This window comes from Falco punctatus, assembly GCF_963210335.1.
Source record: "Falco punctatus genome assembly, chromosome: 6".
In the NCBI taxonomy this organism is placed as follows: domain Eukaryota; kingdom Metazoa; phylum Chordata; class Aves; order Falconiformes; family Falconidae; genus Falco; species Falco punctatus.
Genome location: NC_137585.1, coordinates 80718149 through 80745446, shown reverse-complemented (window position 1 = coordinate 80745446; position 27298 = coordinate 80718149). Strand labels below are relative to the sequence as shown.

At 40.2% G+C, this 27298-nt stretch overlaps 1 long non-coding RNA gene across 1 annotated transcript; it reads left to right on the top strand.

Annotated features, from left to right (window-relative positions):
- The first annotated feature begins 812 nt into the window (after positions 1-812).
- On the top strand, positions 813-27298 carry LOC308065276. Its single transcript, XR_013928725.1, has 2 exons — positions 813-11463; positions 11497-27298. It is a non-coding gene; the product is annotated as an uncharacterized lncRNA (long non-coding RNA).

The following is a 27298-nucleotide window of genomic DNA, read 5'->3' as shown; positions in this document are numbered from 1 at the left end:
AACCTAGAACTCTGCTGCACACAGAAGCTGCCTAGATTACAGAAACATTAACACCCGAGAAAGAGCGAAGGGCGGGAGCTTTGCACTTAGCATTTCGAGAGGGGACAATTAGTATCGATCTAGATGAGCTCAACAAGAATGTAAATAAGGAGCCTTCTGACGAGGACGTGCTAACTGCTACAAGAAAACAAACCAGGGTAAAAGAATTGTGGTAGTAGGAGATCAGCGACCTCCTACTGAAATGCCCCCCCCCCCCGCCCCCCGAAGAGGGTGGATCCCCCGCTCAGGGATCATGCTGGTACAGATTAAAACCAGCCCTGTGGGCATGTGTTGGCTTGGCATGTTTAGAGTGGGCAATAAGGAAGGGCTCATTGTTAGCTGGCAGATGTTTTAAGATAACAAACTAAATAAGAAAGGCTGCTAATGTATGCAAAGATAAACAAGAACTTCAGGTAACTGCCCAGGAAGATGAAAAGTACATCTTGAAGAGGCGCCAGAGGGAGGAGATTCTGAATGCTCGGAAACCTGTGCGTGACTTCGTATAATAAATACCGGGCTGCCTGTTGAAACGGTGTGCAAGTTAGGAGGAGCGATCCCCCTTGCACCCAGTGCCACAATAAACATACCTGCTTTATAACTCTCCTCGAGTTGCAGAGTTTCGATTCCGCACGTCACTACGCAGAGGTGCTTTCTGTAGGAAGTGGCGGGTGGCTGCGGGAGGGTGCTCCGGCCGTGCCCGCGCCCGATGCTGTAGTGGGCATGGCGCCAAGCCACGCGCTTCCAGTCCGGCAGGGATCTGCAAGTGGAGAGCTGTGCCACTGCTGTAAAGAAAAATGTGGTCAAACGCTGCAATCTGTGCAAAAGTATGCACCTTTTTAAAAAGGCGTAGTGCCAAGTAAGTGGTGATTCTTATGCGGCAGTTTGGCATTTATGCTTACAGGAATCTCCTTTTGCCATAATCTGTAAATGGGGGAGTGGCAAATAGGGATGCCCTGAAGAACCTGTGCTTTTTCATTTTTTTTATAATGTTACCTGCCACTAGCATAATTCCCTTTCCATTCTGGTGGCCCATTGTTTCGTCTGATGAGTCCCTAAGCATAACAGCCTTCCACACTTTCTGATCAGTGTGCATGATGCACAGCGTTCCCTATCTCCTTGAGTCCTGTGAGATAAAGGAGTGCATGAAACTTGCTGGATTCAATGATGGTGCTGGCAAACAGTTTTCAGGAATGTAGGAAGCTGGACTGATACACAAGAAGAAATATCTCAGGGAAATTAATTTCAGTCATCCACTAATAGAACCAAATTAAGCTACAAAGGCAATCCTGGTGCTTTAGCCATATTTGCCTGTGGGAGATGTCATTGTTAGTGTGCAACAGGCTTTCAGAAACATACTGTAGTATGCTGTACACACAGACATCCTCTGTGCTGCAATATATTCATGAATGCACCCCTCTAATGGTATTTAATAATATAGCAGTGTGCTGGTGATGCCTAAAGTCTTACACAGGTGTTGACCTCTTACAACAGTCTTTCTACCAAGCTTCTTGAAGCTGCTTTAGCAGGGACTTGGACTAGATGATCTCCAGAGGTCCCTTCCATCCCTGAACATTCTGTGATTCTATGATTCTGTGATTCCATGTAAGAGGCTGAAGATTTTTTGTGAAAAGAATTTTCTTTTCATACTCTTCCTTCTCCCTAAAGGTAGACATTTTCAAAGGCCAAGAATATGAGATCACTGGGACACAAGGATGTACGGTAAAATCTTAAAATACTTGCACCATGACAGTACCAGAGTACTGATCCCCTGAGAATCTCTGATCTGTTTATATCAACAGTGTCCCTGAAAAGCAGAGAAGCGCTTTTTAGTTGTTTTATCAAGAAGGGCTGAAACCCAAAGAAGTTTTGGTGCCCAGACTTTGCCAAACCAGGTGCTTAAGAGCAGTTAGCACTGTCAGTATAAAGGAGCTCACAAAACAGAATTCCTGGCTTCACTTACTTAGAGTCTCTGCGTTTTCCTGAAGGCAAGCAGCAGTGCCCTTCGTCTTACAGTCCTAACGGAGGTTCAGTCTTCTGTTTGAAGCCACCACTACTGTTACTCTTCTCTTACAAAATACACCTTTAAGTAAGAAGTGGAAAACTCTAATTTAATTCCCAATTTATTTTTTTTTTTTGAGGGGTGGGGGAAAGGGGGGAAGATATTGTCTGCCTCTCCCCCTAAGTAGCAAGGTTTCATAGACTAAATTCCAACCTGGGGCCATAATTTGCCCTTTTGTTGAAGCTGTGCCGTGTGCAGAGAAGACATGGATTCATTAGGCTGGTCTAAAACGGTGGTTAAACTACTTGTCCAGTAGAGGGAAATCTTAGCTTCTGGTTGCTGTTACAAGGTCTCTCATTTCAGATGAAATGAATAAGCAGCCTTCAGCACCGGTTCTCTGCTGCTGGTCAAGACCATTTGAGTCCTACCTTTACATATAGAAATTAAGTATCTTAAGCATGTCACCCTGGTCTTCTTTACAGAGCAAAATAATTAGTTTTCTAGCATAGGATGAGATGCATTTCACACCAAAGATGTCTATGTTTCTCCAATACTTATAAAATGAGCCTAGGGTGACTAACTCAGACACACACATTTCACAGGTTTACAACTATTTTAGGCTAGACAAATTTTATTCCTGGTGACCATAGTTGCCAAAATAACATTGGTTTCCTGATTAGAAACCTGCAGCTGGCAACACTTTGCCTGTTTCTTCCCTTCAGTTGCTGCAGAGCTGCCCTTGAGGACACACTAAATAATTGAATACAAGCATACGCTAAATAACTGAATATGAGCATAATGCTGGTTAAGCTCTCAGTTGACTGAAGAAACAAACCACCTTTGGAAAAAGGCTTTCCCTTTCTCTTACGTTGTCTAGATGTAGCTTATTTGCTAATTACATTCACTCCCGTAATTAAAATCAGTTTATTTCTGCAATTGATTCTCCATACATTAAGGTTGCTATGGAAAGTGATTGCTGTATGCTATGCTTTTTGCAGAATATATAACCAACTAATCATGCCCTGGAGTGTCTCTGCACACTTTCCTGCTTCCTTACAGTCTGCCGCAGCAGGAAGGAAACCCTGCAATGGTAGTTGCAGGGTATATGTGCAAGCAGTTATTGTATGTAAGCTTGTTATCTAGCCTAGGGTTGGTGGAATGGATGAGTGAATGTTTTGTTGCTGCTGTCACCATGTGTTGCTTATCAGTTTTATGTCTCCCAAAACATCCTAGCTTCTGGTGGCTTTGCTTTCCTTGGTTATTAGGAAGTAGCCAGGTTTTATAAACCCATCCGTGCTGAAGGGTGAAATGGCTTTGTAGAGTTCTTGCGAAAGGAGAGGCTTGACTGGTACCACTGTGCCATGGCATGTCAAGCCATGTCCCTGTCAGATCAGATGGAGAAAGGTGCAAGGCCTAATCCTCAGACTTCCTTGAAAAATGGAAACTAATGTAATCACCTGACTGTTAGAACAGGAGCTTTAAGAAATTTCTTGTAACAAAACCCCCCAAATTGGTAACATCTGTTAGCCTGCTCAACAAGGATTGCATCCCTTGGTTGCTGCTCAAGGAAAAATAGTACCTGAGGTAGGGAATAACACAGTGGTACATACTGAAGAAGAATCAGACAGTATGTACTCCAGAAGAGAAGTAAGCATCCCCAAATTCCACACATTTAATTTACTTACTTCTAACAGCCTTTCTCATACTTCATGGAACTCAGAGATTTAAATCTTTCTGATTTTTCATCTACATTCCCAGAATGTCACTCCATAAAAAGAGCCTAGCCCTTCAGCTCGTCTTTAGTTTGTACACACCCAAGCTGGCTAAACATGATGTGTTTCTCTTTATGTATTCAGGAAAACCAGAAACAGTCTTTCACCTCTACTTTGTTCTTCTGACTCTGTGGAGGCTCTAGGGTCCATAATCAGCAATGCAAGGACATAGATTTTATCAGATAGCTGGAGAAAAGTAGAAAGATCTTGTTTACCTCATGCATGACTAGCTGCAATCTAAATTGAGATATGTTTCATGTACGTTATTATATCAAATGGTAATGGTTTGCAATGAAACAACTGGCAAATATTTTAAAAGGTTAACAGTCTGAAAATTGCTGGTAGACTCTCAATATAAGTTACAATGCATTAGAAACAAATCTGTAGCATGAGTAGTCCCAAAGTGCTTTTTATTTATCTTTAGAAACTCAATGTTAACAAACATCTGATCTAAATGTTGTTTGTTGTGATAGAAACTGCTGCTATGATAGGATACATTGCAAAAAAACTAATTTTACTCAAAGACCTCCTTTATATGAGAAAGTGTATATTTTTTCCAGCAACTTTTGCTACAATATGCAAAATACCATAAGAATCTTAATGATTACATCCCTACTTAATGAGGTAGCATAAAAAAAATATCTTTGCACGTTTCTGTTTGCAGGAAAATAAACTTTTCCATTTTCCTTTTTCTTTTTTTAAAAAACAGAAGAAACTGAAAACAGCTGTAGAAGTTCAGTACCATTATCCTTTTAGATAAAAATTTTAGGGGATGTTATGAACTTATTGGTAGGAGAAATGCTATTGCTAATGGGCCATGCACCTACAACTACAGAATTACAAAGCAGATGGATTCTTGTTTTCAGCTGCTCCAAGCAGAGTATTAAGACAACTCTGTTGTACATAAAATGAATAATAAGCTTCAAGTAACTGACATTTGCTAGCATGTCAAGTTCATAATTTTTTACAGTCATAGCTGAAATTGCATTTGCTAAATTGCTCTCATGAAGCAGGCTTTTTGTTCTGATAGATTCCCTACTTCTCAAAGTATAATTCATCTTCCTGTAAAAGCACTGATCCTAATCTTTAGCCTGTGTTAAGATGACTAGATCTTCCAGTTTTAAATATAAAGTCCTTTATCTTAATACTCTGCAAGGATGCCCATTTGACCCCATTCCACTTCTTGTTTCATTTGCTCTGTGGCACATGATCACCATATAAAAGGAATAATCGCACATGGTCAAAGGGCTCTGTTCAGAGGCGACTTACACACTGCCTGCTGCCAGATATAATGTAGATTGCACTAGAAAATCAATGTAATTCTGCTTTGTAACTTATATGGCATCATTATTTTGTGAAGTAGGTTATTCACTGTACCATAGAGCAGTCTTTTGGCACCAGGACCTTTAAACCAGTTATGCAAGTGGAGAAAGAATATGCTGTGGATTTGGTCCTGCCCAGAAGAGGTGCTGAAATCCTTGTCAGAAACACGTCAATGAAAAATGATCATCAGGAGAGGGAGATAAATAGGAGAACCTGTCTTTCTTTTAACGGGGTCTGAACTATGTCTAATAAAAGGCAGAAGATCAAAGGACAGGGAGGAGGCTTTTTTTTTTTTATCAGTAGGCTATGCAGTGAAAGGCAAAACTTAAAGCAAGCTTTTGAAACAAGCAAACAGAATTGTACTAACACAATGAAGAGAGGTGGAACATGAGGATGGCAGATGCTATGCTTTCCTCACAGCCTTGAAGAGGGCTGTCTGTTTTGTCATTATTTCTAGACTAGGATTTTGCAAGCTATTGCTCCAATTGGATATTTTCTTTTACAACCCCCAGAATCTCCTTGGTAATTGCAACTAGCGTCCTTGTTCACTGCCAGAGTACGTGCTAGCTCTTTCACTTGGTACTTTCAGGTACTCTTTTTCAAATCCTCTGGTTAGTGTTTCTGTTGGCACTAGAGATTCCATCTACTGATGAGTCTTTTCAGCTGTTAGAGTTCAGATACTGAGGTCAGTTAACTTAGTGGGGGGAAGAAATAGCTTCAATGAGCTTGCTTGTCCCAGCTGTGGTAGCTCATGATTCACTCAAGCAGGCAGCTGGCACCAACGCTGGAGTCAGTGTTGAGGCCTTTGGTGTGTAGAAAACTGTGTATACTGCACCCTGGAATCTGGGCTGCAGCCAGCACAAGGGTATCTGGAGGGGAAGGAGGGATCACATTTACAGAGATTTATAGGGGTAAGAACGACTGGCAGCAGCAGAAGGTCTTACTGTTTGCACTGTTTGTTGAAATCAGAGAAAATCTTTGTAAACAAAAAACCCCAGGGCTTTGGGTCACGACAAGGTGTATTCCTTGTTTGAAGAGGTATCCCTATGGGTAAAACTTTTTGTTTAAGGCAGATCTGCTTCACAGCAAGAAGTTACACTGTGCTCAGGGATTTTTTTTTTTCCCCTTTTAATCTCAGACAAAATTTGTTCTCCTCAGATTAATGTGATCATGTGTGCAATGCCTAATCGCCACTCTGGAGCGATGAATGGCACAAATGAACTCATGCCCTGAAATTTCTGGGCTGTTTGGATGGGTACATCTCATGCATGAAAGTGCAAGTTAGTTTTGCAACTCTGTAGCGCTCTGGTAGTGGGCAGGAGATGGTAAAAAGCCTTAAGAAATGTCCTATTGGGGTGCGTGCTTACCTGGCTATGGTGTAGAAGGGTTACCATCACTCCACAATGAGAGAAGAGCAATGTTTCAGAGCACGGTGCTAACCATTAGTAACTGCTGCCTTTTCATTATCAACCACTGTGCTATTGCATTATTGATTAATGCTGTTGAAAGCCATTCCTGCTGGTCCCTTATGTTCTTACTGAAAACCACTTAACATATCAGCCACATCTAATTGAATAGCAAGAGGAATGAGTGAATGTAATTCATAAACACTCCTTCCCTTTATAGTCATTGGCAAAACTATGTACGTCGCTGAACATTGAAACCATCCCGAAGGCATCAAATTTCCAAATATAATGCTATTTTAAAAAATATTTTACTCAACTTGTGCTAGGTATGCTGTTGCTACTAATGTTCTGGAGGCTCACATGCTTCACTTATTGTAGGGAGTAAAAGTAGTCTGTACATCTTAGTTAAGCTAAATTTCCATATCTCACAATGATTGGTAAATATCAGTCTAAATTATTTACTAAATCTGTAAGTCAAATTGCATATACATTCATTGAAATATCAGAATTTCTTTTGAATCCCGTGGTGGAACTGTAAATAAAAGTTAGCTAACTTTTAAATACTGGTGTTACAAAGACACCAGAAGGCCTCAGTCCACATTAAGGCCTCATTATGTTAAACTCTCTACATAAACATGAAGAGACACAAAAAGTCTTGGCTACAAGGAATTGTACAGTGAATAGCCAAGAGAAAGTACAGAAGGAAGAAGGTATTGATGTCTCCATTTTAATGCCCTTAATAACGCTTTAACTTTTGGTCAGCCCTGAAGCGGTCAGGCAGTTGGACTAGATGATCATTGTAGGTTCCTCCCAACTGAAAATATTCTATTCTATTTTACAAACAGAATGCAAAGAAAAGTGATTTTTCCAAAGGCTGCTGAAAATATTCTATTCTATTTTATAGACAGAATGCAAAGAAAAGTGATTTTCCAAAGGCTGCTGTGTATCACCAGCAGAAATATAATTCAGATTTCTGAAACATATTCTAGGCAATTTCTCATAGTTTATTTTACAACACCCTTTTGGTTTTTGAGGAAGGTTCTCCTGCTTCCTCCTCAGCATGTAATTTGATACAGAACATGTATGAGCATTCCCCATCTTGCCCCTTCTCATCCCCTTTCCAGAGACTTCAGTACTTTGCTAATCACCTTCATTCTCTTTCAGTCTCTGGAGAAGTGCCACAGTGGGATATGGACCACAGTACACCACATGTGAGGTAAAGCACTATTATCTGCTTCACCTGCTTGTCTTTTAATTGAAAAAAAAAAAAAAAAAGAGAGAGAGAAAACCAAAATTAAATGCATCTGAAAGAAGATCATTGGAATAGAAATAATATTCATTGCCATTTCAGATGACACTGACATGACATATTAAGGTGTTTATATATCTTTGAAAAAATGGTCTGTCTTTTATGTCAGATAAATGATGAGGCAGGTGTGTCTCCTAGGCAAAACAGGCCACTGCAAACTGAAGCACAGTATCAAGATAAGATTGTCTTTGTGCAAATCTGTGCTGCCTCAAAGCTAACGTGCACAGTCTGTTTTCGCAAGTGCTTTCATATTTTTGTTCTTTATTATGAACATATACAGCACATAAGTGTTTTTAGTATTGGCTGACTCTGGTATTTTGTAGTCACGATTGTGGTATTTAAACAGGAGGTGATCTGTTCTGCACATGGAAAAGGGGCTGTTATAGAGGAAATAATTAAAAGAAGTGTTGCTATTTTTTGGCAAGAGGGTGTTATGATTATTTTTCAAAGAATACCTAGCGTTCATTATGTTCATGTACAAACCTATGGTGATTTGAATCTGATTTCCAGTCTGTACCTAGGGAGCATTATCATTATGTTAGAAGTGCAAGTATGTTATTAAATTGGAAAGCACTTATATATATAGTCTCATCTAGTTCTTTTTTAGCTGCTGTATACAATTTCTTCCCAATTTCAACTTAAGAGCTGGATTAATTAGATGAAATGAGCAGTGTCACTTGAATAACAGCTATTGTAAATAACTGAGATGTTTTTATAAAACTTAATCATGTTGTTAATATGCAAAATGCATTTGTTATGATAAAGCAATACATTGCCCTTGGTTAAGAAAATTCCTTTCAGAGTTTGCCTGGCACTGATTTTTAAAATGCATTTCAAGACTTTCTGAAAATCTTGAAATATAAGCGTGACTTGATTGTATTATGAAAATGTATTTGGTGAGGGACACGTAATTATCTTCAGTTTTCAGATGAAGCTGAGCTGGTAACTTATCTCTAGTCACTGCTAGAAAATTCATTTCGATACTTATTGAAAGTAAGCTTTTTTTCCTGTTTTTCTTTTTTTCCTGCTGCACCACTCTTGTACAGAGAGAAATTATTGTTACAGGAGGCATTGTGTCCGGGTTATATATACCTAGCTGAAAATTTTCTCAAGGTAGAAAAAACTCCTGACCAATACATCCCTCGCATCTCAGGGATACATTCTTCCCAGGAAAATGCTCAGCTTTAGAAACTGTACATCACAGCACCATGTGTGTATGTATTGGAACACACAATGCCGAGTATAATGCCAGGTTTTCTGAAGCAGGTTTATTTTTTAGTTTAAAACATTGTTGTGCTGAATTGGTGGTTAATCAGTAATGTTACAGCTGAACAAACCTTCCATTCAGAAAGGCACAATTGTTGCTGCAGGTTTAGACGTTGGCTAGCATGGGGTGTCTATGCCGTGTGAAGAGTCCAAACGCACACGTTTGAACATAGAAATAAAAAGAGCATGGAGGAAGCTGGCAACAAGATTATGCCAGCTAATGTTCTTATAAACAGATTTTGAACAATGCTAGTGCATTGGATTTAGGGGAGGGGCGGGTTACAACCAGAGTGTATTGTTTCATATTGGGTATTTTTTTCTCATGCAGGTCTTCACCTTTTTTCCCTCCATGTGGTTACCAAGGAATGCAAAAGCAAGCTATCACTGTGTGTCAGATGCCAGCAAGATCTAAGAGCTCTGGAGCAGCTAAGAACATGGATACAGCATCTCGGATGTCAGGATGATGCTGTACTGGTAGAGGAATCTGTAAGGGGAAGAGGCTGTCATTTCATGTTGAATTTTGTCAGAATCCAGGTCTGCTGTTGTTATACAGACAGAAAGTTTTGTCAGCAAGATGGGAGTGTGTCTCTGTAGCACTTCACAGACTGAGGGGGGTTGCTGCCTGAGAGTACAGGATGTATTACGGGTTGCAGGGGAAGAGCATTTTGGGGTTGTGCAAAACTTTCCATAGGATGTTTAGGAAAGGAACTGCAAGCAGGGAAAGGGAGATCCCTCCCCGGTTTGGGGAGAAAAAAAACCATGGGAAAACAGAGGGATAAGGGGCTAAAAGGCAGCAGTTGCATGTAAACAGGTAGCTGTCAGTAGACTTATCTGACAATCCCTGCAGTCGATCAGCACAGTCTGTCCTGTCTTCTCGTTAAACTCTATTTTTGTTTTCCTGGGCGCAGGGTTCTCTTCTGTGTGTAAGGAGGTTTGAGAGCCCAGCAGCTGGAGTGGGGCCATGGGATCACAGGGGGCACTGGCTGTGGTGTTAGTAAGGGGAGTGGGTGAGGGTATGTCAGTCAGTGTGATTGCTGCTGAGCCAGGTGTGCACATGTGAGAGTGAGACAATTGGAGGAGCTGGCTGTGGGAAGGAGCGGGGGTCCCAGCTGTGTGGCAGAGAGCCTGTACGGTGTGGGCTTGGCTGAGATCAGACGTGTGTGTGTGTGTGTCTGTCTGTCTATGCATGAGGCAACTGAGGACCCATGGCCAGCTACTGGAGTGACTCAGTGTTTAAGCCCAGGTACTGGAGGCAGCTAAAGCCAATTCTTCACGTTTTTCTTGGCAGTTTACATCTCTGCAGGGTAGGCCTCCTTCTGATCCTATAAAATTAGTGTTTCAATTCACCACTCCTTTCTTCTCGGCCTCCACAGAGACATGTTTCTGTGCCTTATATTTGTAGTGATGGTGTAGATAGTGAGATGCAGAGATTGCACGTGACTTGCAAGTAGATAATTTTGATCTTCCTGCTTTTTACAGCCATCTGTTCTCACTCTACACAGGTACAGAGTTGTAGAAAACCAGACCCTTTGTCTGGAATGCTTAACGCCTTTTTTCTACGTCTTTTGTATAAAACAGACCTCTGTTCTGCATCCAGTTCAGTTGCTGTAGTTGACCCAGGAAACCTCTGGATGGGGAGTGTCTGTAATGCACTTGGTTAGGCAGACAGGTGTGTGAATTGTAACTAAGCAGTCCAGATGAGGAGAGGAAGTACTGGATGGTTTCTTCCCAATGCCCCTGAGGAAAACCCCCTTCATAAAGAGTTGTCTGAAATACGCGCTTCCTATTGACATGTCTTGTAAATAATAAGCCTGTCATAGCATCCCTCAAAGATTGCTTCAGGGTTCTGTCGCACCAAACCTCACCACTTCCACATGATTAATTACTGCCAAGTCCCATTTCAAGCAAAAGCCAATCATACATGGACATATTTCTGTAAGGTGTGGCAAAACATATAAAGAGATGTATATGCTTATGTACTCATGCTTGTATGTAATACGAATCTGAATATGCGGTAAGACTCATGATGAGATTTGAACAGTCCATTACCAAGTGAGAGACAACGTTTTGCCTTAGTGTGGGCTAAATATTTTTTTAACATTTAGTGAAGTCTGGGGAGTGGCCCTCATTAACAGGTGCTGCTTTCAGGAAGGAGAGGGATGTGTACACCTGGCTTCAGCAGGTGTGCCAGCTGTTTGAGGAGGTGAAAGCAGTGAAGAATTTGAGTGAGTATTGGCGTTGTCTCTTGAATAAATTATGAATCAATAAGTCTCTTGATGTGGAGCAGGAGTCAGGGTGGAGGTGAGAAGGACAAAGCAAAAAGGGCTGCGGAGGTAAGAATTATTCCAGGCAGATGCTAACAAAGGGTAAGAATTATTCCAGACAGATGCTAACAAAGGGAGGAGGCATACATTCTCTGTCTGAAGTCTTCTTTAGGTTTGCTTCCACAGGATGTGATGGACTTGCATAAGGACTGTATTCTGAGCTCCGTGGTCAAGGAGTATTACCATAAGAGGGTATAGGAAGCTTTCTGCATGTGATCTAAAGATAATTAAATACAAACACAGTCATCTTTTATTTCTGTTTAGCTGTTTTGCTAACTTCTGTTTCTGTGACATATAATGTCCTAGGCACCATTTTGTACCAGCAGATGGGTCCTACCAGGGGGTGGTATGGATCTTAGGAGCTGTGAAAAATTAGGTGGGATGATTGGACCCTGAAGGAATCTAACACTCCCTCTCGCTCCCCCCTTCCCACCAACTCCAATAAATCAGTGCAGAAAAGCTGTTTGGAAAACAACCAGTTGAAAACAAAACTTCATTTGTGCTGTTGTAATTATATGAATACTAAGCAACATCTACAAAGAAGCAAACTGTGTGGTGGTGGATCTGTTGTGTCCTTTCAGAAACAGAATAGAGTTCCATTTAAAAAAGAGAAAAAAAAGTCTTTGATAACAAATCTAGTCTAGAAACTTCCACAGCAGCTTTCCATGATGGTTTCAGAGTAATTTAAGATGACAAATTCATTATCACCAGAAACTGTTTCTGCCATAGGTATAAAGTTAGTCAGTGTTATATCATGGGGTAAAACTATACAGGAACTTCTGTTACACTCATGTGAGTAGGTATGCAGAATCAAAAAACCACTGAACTTCAAAGACATGATTCTGTCATAGCTATTAATCTATTTGGCCTGAGATGATGACAGAAAGTTGTATAGTTGATGTGGTATGTGTTTGACAGTTTATGCTTTCTGAAACTTTGTGCCAACATATACACTGTGTATCACCATCTTTCAGTTCATTTAAGCGAGAGATGGGCAAGATCCGTCATCCTTCCCATGTATTCTGGCTCAAGGCTGTCCTAGAGAGGACACTGAAATGTGTGCGCATCGGCTAGCATGTCACCCCAGCAGGCACAGCTCCAGTGCTAGACTGTAATCCTTATTACCTGGACATTGGTAATTCCTTTCTCTCCAGTGGAGTTTCACTGCTGCTGTGAGGAACATCAGCTACAATTCCGAAGTGTTGGAAAGCAACCAGATACTTGGTTTTATAGATAAAAAAATACTTAAAAACAGCAGTGGTCTATCTCAGATTCACTAAGTCTTTGAATATCAACAGAAAGCTTGATATATAAACCTAAGCTTTATTGCTTTAATCTTTATAATTTTAATATGGCCTTATTTATAAAGTGGATTTCATTCATGTAACCACTATGTAGGAATGTTTTACAAGCACCATTAATTCCTTATCCAGGATTACAAATATGTCTAAGAATAAAATGGAAGTAGATGTTATGGTATTAATTTATGCATTTTTGGAAAACATCAAAGTCACATAACCTTATGTCTGATGACTTCATTTAATTATACAGTTCTACATTTCCATCTTCAAAGAAATCTACAAACAATGACTAATTAATCCTTCCAGCAGCCCTTTGAAATAGGTAGATAGACATAATTAATCCCATCTAACTGATTCTTTGCCCAAGGCAATACACAGCCAAGATTAGAGCCCAGTCTTATGCTGTATCATTTTGCTAGAGTACCAGTTCCCAAGTTTCCTTACATTGGGCTTGCTACTACCTTGCTCTGATAGTTTAGACAGACGTATGTCTTGGCTTGCACCAAGCCTTCATTCTCTATCTTCTACCTCGCTGACAAAATGCTTCCTCTCCCTCTTCCCCTCAAAAATCACTGCCACTGTAGTCAATCCAGGTCTAACTTTTCCCCTCCAAAGTCCTGTACCCAGCTTTCACTCACCTATACCTGTCACTGGCTGGCTGACTCTTTGTACCCCCAGACCTCCTACCACAAGTCCTCTGTCCTCCAGGTGCCATTGCACTTCCGCAGCGCCCTGCTTTGGTGCTTGCTGTGCCCAGCGGAATCGCCTCTCTTCCCGCAATCCTCGGTTCCCCCTGGCACCCGGGAGGAGGCTCTGCTGGTGGGGCTGGTGCAAGCTCCTTGGTATCTTCTAGTTGGTGCACTCTTGTATGGTGAGCAGGGAGAAAACTGAAGGTAAGCTTTTTTCACCATTAAATAGCAGAAGCTGTTCTCATAGACCATGGCCCGTATCAAGGTGCAGCCTGTGGTCCACATGTGTGTTATTGCAGGTGGGGATTCATGATAGGTTTTGCAGCACATTGTGAGTTACACAAGCATTTTGTAGGATCAAGGGCAGCAGACATTGCTGTTCAGGTAATAGTGAATGCTAGGGAAGTTCTTGAGTGTGTAACCAAAGAGAAGCTGATGTTGTAACAAAGAGTATTACTTGCCTTGAAAATGGTCTAGTGATAATACGGACTGGAGTGAGGCAGTTCAGAACACCACAGCAAGTAGCTGGGATTGCAAGGTGACAACAGTTGTCTATGGCAGACTTAAGTCCTAATTTGATAGAAGAAACTAATTCTGCAAAGCATGTAGTGATCAATGTGAAACAAGAGAAGAGAGAAAAAGACAATGGAAAAGGAGATTCCCACCTTGTGTCATCAAAGAATGGCACCAGAACATGCAAAATAGCACCAGAACCTGGACTTCCCACCTTGATGGTGTTTAAGATCTCACCAAATCTTACTTGGCTATAGCTTTTCTTATCTGGTAGGAAATAATTAATATGATGTATCCTGTAGTTGTTGATAACAAAGTCACATTTATATTTGTGCTTTGATGTAATATGTCAGGCCAGAAAAGGTATTCGCCCTGACTAAAGATTCTGCTCCCTAGCGAATCAGTGAATGGACCAGAAATATTCCTGCAGGCAGGTGATCTGACTGCCTTCCGCTGACATGTCGCACTAGTTGACAAGCCACAGTTTCCTTGTCCTCATCATTTACTTTATTTTATATAAAATGTTATGTCTTCATGTGACTGTTGGAGAAAGAAAAGAATAGGATACACAGAGGACCTGAAATTCTCCAGCGACATTGCACAGTATCTAGGGGTATACTCCAACGTGGTGCATATGTTCAAAAGTGTAATTTTCTATGGGTGCGATTGCATAGCTATGTCTGCTGCTTGATTCCGTTTTCTTTAGAAAAATGTTTGATGCTCTGCCCCATACTTCCAGGCTCTCTGCAGCTGACTGAAACAGTGGATATCATCCTAAAGTAGTTAGCCTGCTTTAACCACAAATTGATTGGGCTTTGACTAGATAGAATTAAATGTGTTGCAGAAGGTCAGATAGATGATCATAATTGTCCTGCTTGGCTTTAGATCATTGATTTACCTGGGTACTAAGTCTCTTAATTCAGCATGATTTGAGAGTAAAATCCAGAGCTCTATAAAATAGGAACTGTACATTCAACCAAGTGGAGAATGGCTCAGTATAGACATATGGCAGATTCATTTTTTCAGGTTGTTGATAATCTCAAAGAACATGTAGTAACAGAACAAATCAGCGTGTTGGTGGAGGTTCCCCCGCCACCCACAGCAAATGATATTTTGGGGCATATAAATAGGAGTCAATTACAATAACACATCCCTTTCAATCTGAGTAATTTCTACTGAAATCCAAGATGACTACTGTCAAAAGGAGATGCGCAAAAGCATAGTGTTCTTTCTGCTTTAAAATAATTACATACTGCAAATACATGCAAGAGAAGGCAAATCACTTGAGGACTCTCTTGGAAGAAGTAACTTAGTGAAAATATGAATGGCTGTCAGTTTCCTGGCATAGTTTAAGTACTAAAAGTCAGATAACCTAGGATCACCCAAACTAGATGGCAAAGCCTTCTTGTATGATACTGTCTGACAGCAAAATCCTGCATCTTGACGATTGAATTGAAGCGTTTCTTTCACAGCCACATTGAAGATCTCTGTTCTGATATTTTCTCTTGCACTTATGTGACTCTACAAATGTTTAACTTATGTAGACCCAATGTAGCGGTGAATATTTGCTGCATAAAATCTTGAAGGAAATTTTCTTCTAGTCTAGGATTATATTTTTTTGATCTCTGGAATTATGAGCCTGAGGGCAGCTGACAAACACAAGGCAGGAGCCTAGTCCCACTGAAGTGTTACCAGGTACTACTTCCCCTGTAGTGAACAGAATCCTCTTAAGATGATGACTGCTGAGATATATTCAGTAGTCTTTGTCTCTCTCAGAGAGGGAAAAATGAAATGCCTTCTTTCCACTATGCAAATTTTGCAGGCAGTTTACTGCATTTAATGAAGTGTTACAGCATATGCAGATGAACACTTCCCACCCTCTCTCCACAGATCTGGCACACAGTAATCACTTGTCGTATATTTCTGTGCTATATAGTGGCTTCCTCTTCTCATAGAAACACAGCCCACAAAATTGAAACAAAAGTCCCTGAAGGCCTCAGTTTGCCAAAGGTTAAATCTGTCTCCTTCTCTCAGGCCAGAACGTGAGAGACAGACTGGTGGTATCTTCTCAGCTTTAAACAAAGCCAAAGGCTAGGTGGTAAGCAAGAAAGTCTGCTGACCTTTTTGGCCTACAACTCAGGCCAAGCAAGACCATTACTTGCTTTTTGTGTAGGCTTTCATGTTTAGAGCCACAGAACACACCATGGAGCTTTGAGCGCCATCTGACCACAGGGACTTTGCGAGGGTCATACTGGAATCCAGGTAGTCCTACAACAACAGTGCAGGTAAAAGGAAACATGTTAAGTGCTTTCAGTGAAACTGAGCTCATTGCAGAGCCTTTAGAAGACACATCAATCATTAAGGTGCTTCTTAAGATCAGTTATGCGAACCACAGCCTTTTGTAGATCTCCTTTTTGCCTCTCCCATGCTAGGCATAGCACTCCCACTCCATTCTTTTCTCTCTTTGTTAATACAAAATTATGTCCACACTTGTTTGTCCAAGAGTATTTGTTATCCAGACCTGTGGATAACTGCATGATAGCTTCCTGTCTTTTCAGAGTATGAAGCAAGAAACTTTGTGATCAAGTGAATGGCTAGAGTACTAGGGGCCAAATGCATATGCTGGCGACTAGCTTTCTCCATTTATGCTGCTCCCAACTTCACCGCAGGAGTGATATTTGGACAGGTCTTTGAAAATGTTCTGACTGTCCTACCATTTCTTGGAAACTAAAGGTGGGCCTGAACCTTCTCAAAATTTATTTGTCTTACACCTGGAAAAATTGTTACTTTATATATAAAAAAGGATCGTACATAATATGAACATATATAGCTTATAAATAAAAGAAATATATATATACACATACACATATATAAACTGCATACACCAGCATTGCCTCCAACAGAAACGTGTTTCATTTGTGGTTCAGACAAAAATTTAAAAAGATTTTAAGGAGTGGTTCATGATTTAAGTTGCTAGCCTTGAGACATCTTATGCATGCATGCTTAGTACACTGGAAAATTTAGACTGTTTAACTATCATGAGTTCAGTCTGTAAAAATGGAAATATCCTAGATCAGTAGACACTTTTGCAAGTTTGGGTCTATGAGGTTTTGATGCTGAAAGCATAAGCTGTTTAAACTTATTCTGAAGTGAACATCTGTTAAGTTAGGTAGGACATAGAAAATTCATTGGAAATTTTAAGAATATTTTATGTTATATCAAATATTATATCAAAGCTTTTATTTCCTGAGTCAGGGATGGCAATATAGTGGTTAAGTTTCACATTCAATACATCATTTACCAGTTTAGTAGCTTGACTGATTCCCATATTCTGGAGTGAACTGCTTTTAGTAATCGTTGAACAATGTAACTAACCAAATAACTTATTTCTCACTTAAAAGAAAGTTTTTTCTCCAATCTGCACTGCATGTAAATGTCAGGCATCAGTGGGATTTTTCCTAATAGTGTCAGGGCAGAATAGATGTTCCAATACCAGAATTATCCAAATGCATCTCTAGATTCATAAGCTATGTTTATGATGATAATCACAATAAAGAATCAGGCTGAACATGCAGTCACTGGTGTATTTCGCCTGGCTTTTAAAGACAATTAGGGAAGTTAACTGATCAAGACAGTCAACTAAGGTAAATTATGATCTCACAGTGAAGAATTGGAGGGTAGCCTGAACTCAAACCTCTGTGTAGAGGTCAGTATACTTTAAAGTTGCTTAGTATTTTTTCAGGTTATGAACTCTTAGCCAGACTATCTCCACAGCAGAATGAGCCAAAATATGTATTTAAAAACATGTTTACTTACAGATTAAGATTTTGTGGCTCACAGTCATCTCTAGTAAAATTTTATGCTTTGTTTTGAATGATCAAAGAAAGCATAGCACAGCAACATTCCTGGTGATGTGAGAAGTGTCTTTACTGGTATGAAACTTTGTACTTGTACCCTCAAAGCAAAAGGGTGCTTGCCAGACTCAAGAGTGATGACTTCAGGATTAGGCCCAGAGGAAAATTTAGAAAAATATTTATCGTTATCTGGTAACTTCACCAGAGCAAAGTAGAACCTCTTTTGCAACACTACTACAAAGAAAAATCTTTCTGAAAAGGTACTTCTTTGTATTGCTTTTAGAATTGTTTGCAAACAGGCCTTTCCAGTGGCCACGATCCTTAAGATGAGAGCTAATGTAACTTCATCTCAGAGTATAATAGTGATAACATGAATTGTCTTTATGAATTTTCGTACTTATGAATATTGCAGTTCTGATTGTGCTATTTAGAAGTGAAAAGTTTTGGGATAAATGTAGCCCCAAGTCTGATATCTTTTACTTTGCCAGGGAAGCAGTGTCTGTTCCCCATCATACAGTTTCAGTGAGGTAGCTCTGACAGAGTCTTCTTCCATGGACTACTTAAAAATGCTGAAACATAAAAGCCAGAGGCTCAGATTTCCTCTCCTGTGGTAATATAAATAGGTGTAAAACTGGTAGAGGTTACATCTTGAATTGTCTCCTGAACAGAATTGTGCAAAAATGATCCCACGGAGAAAGCTGGTTTTGACTCTGAGAGATGAGGCAATTCTTCTCCATGAATCTCTAGGATACATGGAGGGCTTGGATGTCCCACACAGAGGTCCTGTACAGCAGTGCTCTCGTGCCCTCTCCTTGTTGCTGCTCCAAAACTCTGCTAGATTTCTCAGTCAGGACCTTTGCAGGTGAGGCTGATCAAAGTCCATGTTTCCAGGGAAGGTCTTCCCTCTCCTGACTCAGTCTTAAGATTTACCTGGTGAACTGGATAGGAAAGCTGATCTAGGTGAAGTCACCTCCTCTTCTGCTGAGTTGGGTTCCAGCTAGATCAGCTCCCCAAACCTCACCCTGATGGTGCCAGTTCAGTGTAAAAGCAGGTGGAAACATGTGACAAGTTTAAGAAAGAGGTATAAGTCCTAGGTTGCTATAGGACTTTACTCTTAGTTTTCGGTGACTTTTCTGCCTTAGAACAACTTGTCTTTCTCTTGGCTTGCCCCCAGCCTCTTTTGTTTTTACCCACAGAACAGTGCAAGCAGATAGCAAAATATTTTGCAAGATAAGAAGCATGTGACGTACTGCAGAAGTGTCATATGAAATAGATTGGGTCTATGCAGCATCCCTTTACTCTGCTATAAATCAGCTTCAGCATAGCCTGCCCAGAAGTGCTTTGACAGTGTCTGGACACCGTTTCCCTATGAGCATAAAAAGACCTCTGTCTTCTTCATTCTAATGGGAGTTTTGAATCTCAGTATTGTCTTTCTGCATCCTATGAAGCCAGAGAGACTTCTGCAGAAAATCACAGGCAGAAATTCCTGCAGTCATGATGGTTTTTTAACCTTTGCTCACAGTCCTTGCAAAACTGGGTGATACTTAGTGATCCAACAAGTCTGACATCGTAGCCCCTGTACAGGAAATAAAATGCCAAAACATGAGTATATTCTTATCAGGGATGAAGAAAGTTGAGATGCTGGAGAAGTTGAAAAAAAAGAAGGGGGTATTTTTTACCAACAAAGTAAATGAAGCTACCTGAGTTGCCTGACCTTCAATTGCAAATATTCCTGTGATGTTTTCAGAGCTTTTGTAATAGCCTTATCTTGCCTGCTGTGCTATGGAAAATTAGAATAGTTAGGCATTTTTTAAACCTATTTGCCTCTCCAGCTGCAACGTAAGTCAATTTATATTTTTCATGAATTTAAAATACTCTAGTACATCTGTTATTTATTCAGTGGTGGCTTTAAAGAAATACCACTAGAGGGCAAGATGACAGCTGTAAGCCATTTGAATTTTGTGACTTCAGTCCTGCAGATGTTGATGAGAAATCATTGACTCCAGTGGTGCTGAAACAAGCCTTAAAAATCCATCCTTTTCCACAAATACTTAAAAATTCCCCTGAAACCCTTAAATGTGAAAGAGAAGCTATTTAAATTAAGCTAATGTGCTATAAATAACTGTTATATGTAATTAACAAAAGTTATATATACTGTCAATCAGTTTTATAAAACAAGAAGATGCAGGTATCATATCACATGTCCTTCTGAAACTATCTGGAGTTCCACAATATAAACAGCAGATCTTTGTAATTCTGTGATAGTTAAATAAAATATTTCAGCATATATACACACACACACATGCCCATGCCTACACAGAGACACAAATTTACCTCCACATTAACAATATAGATGGAGTGCTGAGCAAATGTGGAAGAGCTGAATTTGATTCCTAATACTGGTTTATTGTTCCCTGGAGCTTCCAAAAATGCTTTAAAAAATAACTAATGCAGTCCTACAGCTGGAGGCTTTGAGCTTGTCAGATGCCATAAACAAAGCCACAGTGGTCCTGGTCAGTACTTGAATGAGAGGCCTCAGAGGCAAGAAAGGAGTCTGTGGGATGCATGTATTTTCTGCTTTTAATCCTGCTGCTATTTCAGTCTCCCACAGAAGTTCTTGCATTTCAGTTTGTTCTCATTGTGAAACCTTTGTTTCCTTTTCTCCTTATATTTTAAAAAGAAAATTGTATACAAACAGCGGGAAAAGTCCTCAATTACCAGCTCATTTTTTTATTCTAAACATTACTTGCATAAAGCTTCAAAGGAAATAATAAGCAGTGTTTGAAATAAGGTCTTTAGCATTTGGCTTATTGTTTAAAGGATGCTGTGGATAACATTTCAATTACCAAGTTACTGTGGCCTCAACCTGGAACCGTTTCCCTTTAATTTTGTCCCACAAGTGCACATAGCTGTGATAGCACTTCTTTACATTTATACAGCATTCTTTGCTGTACGAGTCCCTAAACACACTTCATCAGGCATACAGCAAGTTGATACATTAAAGAGGTTTCGTCTTGCAAGAAGTGGGCGTTGAGCCTTGGAAAAATCCTGGCACGGAGTGAAGGGGAAAGGCCCCAGTATGTTGGCTGTTGAAATGAATCTGGACTTCTCCAGCCTGTTGAGAGTCCAGATTTGCGGTGTCTGCACATGAGCATGCCTCAGGGTTGACCCCTTGGAGCAAGTTCAAGCATGTACTTTCTGAGAGTAACTAGGTCCTGGTGTACTCTCCCAGATCAGATCAATCTTACACAAATTACTAAAGATGGCCGTGGGGAGGAAGTCTGATTTTCAACACAAATTGTAGAGGCTTCATCCTGATGGAACATCCTAAAGCTTTGAGCTCTTCTTGCATGGCAGGGCAGGCCTGTAAGTGCCTATCCCTACACCAATGCCCTTTAAATCGTCGGCCTGGTGTGTCAGGCCCAAAAGCCAAAGAAAAATGTCTGACAGGTCCTTGAGGGCAGATGCTGTTGGCCACAAACCCAGCAAGAAGGGCTGTCCCTCCTCTGCATGACTGAGGCCTCAGAGGAGGTCCAGGATGGAGCTTCAGGGCCAGCCAGCCCGGCCGCAGCGCAGGCGCGGTGACCCACCGCCTCCCAGGGGGCTGTGTGCGGCCCCAACGCAACATCCCTGGGGCTTGGGAGAATGTAGTGATGGGCTATTTAAAGGGCGTGAAAAGTCAGATGCTTTTAGGACAAGGTGGGCTGTGGAGATGGTATTTGTCCCGTTTATCTTTTCCCCTTTTGTCAGTCCCTGGGCTAATCTGGCTGCTGGTAATAGTGGAGCCATCAGAGGCACAGGCGAGGGATGCAGAGGGGAGCATCATTCTTCTGATCCAAGAGGAGGAAGGGGGATCCCCCTCAAGAGACTCCTGATTGTAAAATCCTCAGTTACTGGTGAAATCCTGCATGTGGCGATTGCAGTGCCCCGTGGGGTAATACTGGCATTCAGGATCAGGATCAGGATCAGACAGCTTTTATAAGCTTTTATAAGCTAGCACAAACCTCAGATTAGCCAATTGTTTCTGGTAGGCTTCTGCAGGACTGAGTCATTTGAGGGATAGTTGCACAGCTAATAGTTTTCTAAGGAGCTAGATCTGTAATGGGCAGGGTATAGCACAGTTATGTGGCTTGACTCTGTAGCAGATGAAATTTCCCAAGTGATTTGAGGAAAAGTGTTTCTTTAGTTTCTGTGAATTTGAAGTATTCTGTGTAAAAGTTTCCATCACCGCTGTTAATCATGCATACTTTAATAGCTATGTGCCCTGTACATTTGGTGGCTACACAGGACAGCAGTAACTAATGGTGATCTTTAGAGCTAGTTGGGTAACGTATAGCTAGTTGCATGTTTCAAAAATGCTGAAGACCAATACTCATACACAGACACATGCAGACACATATTCTGTGGAAGTTTTTCAGTGACTTGTTATTTTATTTCACAAGCAATATTTAATTCTCTTTTTGGTCTAGTTTCTCTATTTATCCTGTATCTGATGATCAACCTGTTGCTAAATAGAAGCATCAGTGGAGTTCATGAAAGCAGTGCACCTTGGGGAAGCTCTCAGGAGAGCAACCCAAAAAGGTGATGGCGATGGGCAGATAAAGAAACTCACAGGCCACTTACTTGCATTTCCAAACATAACACCTTGAGATTCAGAGAAAATGTTTTGTCTTTCAGGTTTTCATATTTCACAAAAAAATCAAATGGAGCATGAAAAGCAGACCTTGGAAAATTAACCAAAACCCTAATTTTCTGCAAAATACTGCTTCAGTAGGAATATTTTCATCAAGCTGTTAAAAGCATAAAACCCCCTGCTGATTGCACATAGTGCTCTGCTCTGAATTGCAAAAATGAGTATAGATTCTTAGACATTTGCATATATACTAAAGATAAAAGTCAGGTTCCAGCAGAATTTTGTCTTTATTGAAGATCTCAATCCCTTGAACTCCACTGAAGGCTCTTCCTCCCAGCTCTTAATTTTCTGTTTGACTAATTTCTCTTGTTAGTTAATAAGAAGCTATTTACACTTCATTACCAAGATACTACTGTCAATATTAAAATATAGTTGATACTCAAATTTACCATTTACATTTGCTACAAACTAAAGTGTACATTATCTTTTTTCTTATGCTAATGATATTATTGCAATTCCCTTTGTAATATAAAATAGTTAATCCTGCTGTGGGTTTGGATAGAGTATTTCATGCCTCCATTTATTAACCCTGTTGTCAAACAGCAAACAAAAACCATGACTGGTTTCTCTTAGTTACTGTTGCTTTGGAAACTAGTTACATGTCTTGATTTTTAAATGACTATTCTTTCAAAAAAAAAGTTAAAAGAATCTAGGGGTTTTTTTCTTTCTTTTTTCTTTCTTTCTCTCTCTATTACAATTAATATGCTGTGTCTAAGAACTCTATTTCAAATCAGTGGGCTACAGCTTCTGAGCCTTCTGAGTCAGCCTTCTGAAAGCTAATTAACTCATAATTCAATTTAGAGTAGACATTTATCAGCAGAAACTTACAATTGGAAAGGAAGGATGGTGTAAAGACTAATGAAGTCTTGTGCCAAGGTCTTTACCAGCCTTCCTCAGTGACCTTAGCAAATCTTTGTGTAAATACTGTTATTCTTTTTTCCTGTATCTGCTTTATCTAGAGAAGAAGTGTTTTGAGCAAGGACTATAGCTGTAGATGATAATGACTTCAAAGTGCTGCTATCTTGACAGTATCCCTCAAAGTTGTTTCTTGTTGCCTTTGAATCAGTAATGGGTCTCTGGAGTTTTCCCCAGCATAACCAGGGTGGAGGGGTCCACTGTGACTTAAGCTCTTGCAAGAAGGAAGATAGAAAGCACGGAAAAATCTTTCAGATTCTGTGATAATACAGTGTCCACTGTATAATCTTAATGTAATATATTTGTAATTATTTAATTGTAGATTTCAAATGACATTTTTGTTTGGTTTAAGATGTGTCTAATTCATTAGAGTGAGAAGGAGCTTACACATATATCAATTAAGCCCGTGTGATTTTTAAAAATAGTTGTTGTGAAACAGGAAATATAGAACAGGTACACATCCATCCCATGGCTTACCCTTTAAACACACTGTTAGAAACACATCTTTATCTAGCATCCAATAATTGCCTCATTAACTCTAAAACATTGTTAGGATGCTTTGTCTTCTCTGGTGTGCTCAGAAGAACTGAGTTATTTTTACATTGGAAGGCAGCAGGGAGTCTGATTTTAGTACTACTTGTTCATCACAAGATTTCTGGCAAGAAGAATGCTTTTTTATTGGAATTTTTGTCACGGATTGACATTATTTTGAAAGTTACCAAGCTGACAACTCTGGAGACTGTCTTCCTGTATTTATCTGTTGGATGGGTACAACACTGGCAGTGACTGCTCAAGTTGCCCTGTATTCTTACTTTGCCATCTACTCCAGGCAGATGTAGAAAGTCTATCCTTCAAAAGGACAGAGGCAGTCTTCATGCCTGACTTTGTACTGAAAAACAATAACAATTCTGCAGTGCTTCTACATGCTAAAATCCTCTGTTGGAATGGCACTCAAATCATCACGTTTATTTTCATCTAAGTCTTGACTAGTACCATTTGATCTGGTAACTAAGTCTACTAAAGTAAGAGATTTTCTTCCTACTCTTTTTATATTCAATAGCCAGAGATCTGTTTTGCCAGAGGAAAATTCAGAGCAGGAGCCTGAAGTTAGGCGCTGCGAGTCTCTAAATTCACTCCCCACTACCCATCAAATTGCCAAAGATTGAGTATCCCTACAATGGACTTGCACCTCATCGAACCAGTCTCCCTACAAGCCCTGGAAGTGCATTACTTTTTGGCATTCTCATAAACTACTTGAAAGGAGGTTGTAGCAAGCTAGGTGTCGGTCCCTTCCCCCAAGTAACAAGGGTGAGAGGAAATGGCCTCGAGTTGCACCAGGGGAGGTTTACGTTGGGTATTTGGGAATATTTCTTCACTGAAAGGGTGGTCAAGCACTGAAACAGGCTGCCCAGGGAAGCAGCTGAGTCACCACGCCTGGAGGTATTTCAAAGACCTGCAGATGTGGCATTTAGGTGCTGGACTTGGCAGTGCTGGATTTACAGTTGGACTTGATCTGAAAGGTCTTTTCCAACCTAAAGGATTATCTGATTCTAAACCCACAAGGCTCTGATACTTTCCCAAGGAAACACCTGTAGAAGAGAAAAGTTATATGGATAATGCTGATATTGAGAACATAGTTTTCCATTTCTAGCTCCCAAAACACCTCAGCAGAGGAATGCTTTTGTGCTTTTTTCATATTCTGGAGCAAAGTATTTGCATTTCTCTGAGTACTGCCCAGGACACTGATACTAATGAGTAAGTACCTCCTTGTAGGATTGGTATATTTTAATTTTACTCAGCTATTCTGAATCTGTAATGCAAGAGAGATTAAATTTAAAGAAAACAAAAGTGCTCATTTGAAAATGCCAAATAAACACTATTGTAGATATTTAGTAACAGCCTGCCAACAAAAGTTAAAGAAAACCATCAATTATTCCTAAGGTTGTATCTGAAAGTTTAGCTAACAAGCCATAGACACTAACAGTTACCTAGTCCATATGATCAGGGATGCAGAATGGGAAAGAAGCAGGAAGGGACTGGAACTAGGGTTTCTATTTAGATTTCTACCTCCTTTGTGACTACTGCTCCCAAGTTAATTCCAGACCAGGCTGATGCTCACAGGCTGCTTTCCCTTGTGTGGAAATGTTAATGCCCCTTTTACAGTCGTCCTCTCTTGGTGGAAAGCGTGGCTTGCTTATCATGGCTTGTCTAAATTGCTAGCAAATGTTTACTGTGGTGAGAGGTAAAACACTCTTTCTACCCTGGCAATTTGTAGAATTCATCCTGAAACCTTTCTACATAGGGCACCTTATATTTACTGCAAACGTGTGTGCAAACACGGGGTTAGGGCTGCATCTCATTACTAGCTCTCTCTAGGTACTGGAGGGTTTTATAATCAGTTTGGGATCCCTGATTCCCAACCCTTGTCCTTAAATGGTACAGTGATACTCCTTGTTTGAACACACATGCTCATTCTCTCCAAAGCAAATAGCCCATTCACTGCTTGCCACACTTCTTTGATAATTAGCCTCAACTTTCTTAAGAACCCCTTGCAATTTACTACTGCGAGATACATGCAACCAAGATGATGAATGAGCTTTCAGAAGTCTGTCTGTTAGATTGCAGCGTGTGACATATAAGCATCGGATACTGAAGGCAACAGCTTGGAGTTGTAACCATCTTAGTTACTGTTCCTTTCTCAAACAATAATTCTTAATTCCTGTTTAGGATCTATATACCCACAGATTTCATGGAAAATATTTAGTTAGCCTCTGAACTACAGACTCCTCAGGTCTCCAGAGGAACATACGTTAAAGGATAAAACTAGATGTTATTGTGAAAGCTGAAATCTGCAGTATTTTAAAGATTTTCTTTCCTAAAAATATGCTTCTTGATCTATTGTGAATCAGATGTCTCAGTATATCCACTCCCCACTTACTGCACTAATAAAAAATAAAAATAAAATGGAAATAAAACCACATTCCAAGTATGTTAGAGACATCTTCAACAGCACAACAGAGCAGACAGTATTAAGTTATTCTTTTATAAGCACTAGCTACAGAAACTTTGAAATTAAGAAAAAAGTGACCTTCAGCTTAATATACCCAGCAAACGTAATGAACAACATCCTGGGGATAAGAATTTATTGACCTCATCCACATTTAAGGCCCCTTTATCACCTCAGTCAGCTTGGCAGAATAGTCAAGGGTTTTTTGTGTAAATTACCACTTTTTGTTCCTCTTCCAAGAACTAGCACTTACTGTTCTGGGCCTAAATTCTGACTTCATCAGAAGAAAAGTAATTACAAAGTGTTTGGGAAGTATTTAGCATGATATGCTGCTTGTTACAAATTAAAAACGTGCCTGGATACACCTAATCAGGTGAAACGTAGCTGTACACAAAACAGTTTTGCATGCTGATGTTGAAGGAGCTGTAACATGTTGAATGTCAGAGAACAGAAAAAAAAGTGTTACCTCTGAACAATTTTAATGCAATGACAGAGAATGAAGTACGTGTCTCAGATTTTTTCTTTTGGCCTGTGTTTGACCAGAAGGCACATCACTGGGTTGCAAAAGATGCTGAGTGACACAGAATCTTGAGGGAGAAGCCCAAATGCTGAGGAGGAGGCAGAGAAGCCTTCACTTCCAGCATGTTCTGAAGCTTGTAAGAAATGCAGTCAGAGGGCTGGTTTTTTTCTTTTTTTTTTTTTTTTTCTTTTTTTTTTTCTTTTTTTTTTTTTTTTCCTGTAGATAATAAGATCTCTGATAAATGTCTACTCTGGTTATATTTTGCCTCTTAATGATGCATCAGGACTACTTAATTGCACCAGCTGGCTGAAAACATCTTGCCTTCCCAGCACAACAGAAATATCACAGTGCTCTTCCCCTCCCCCCCC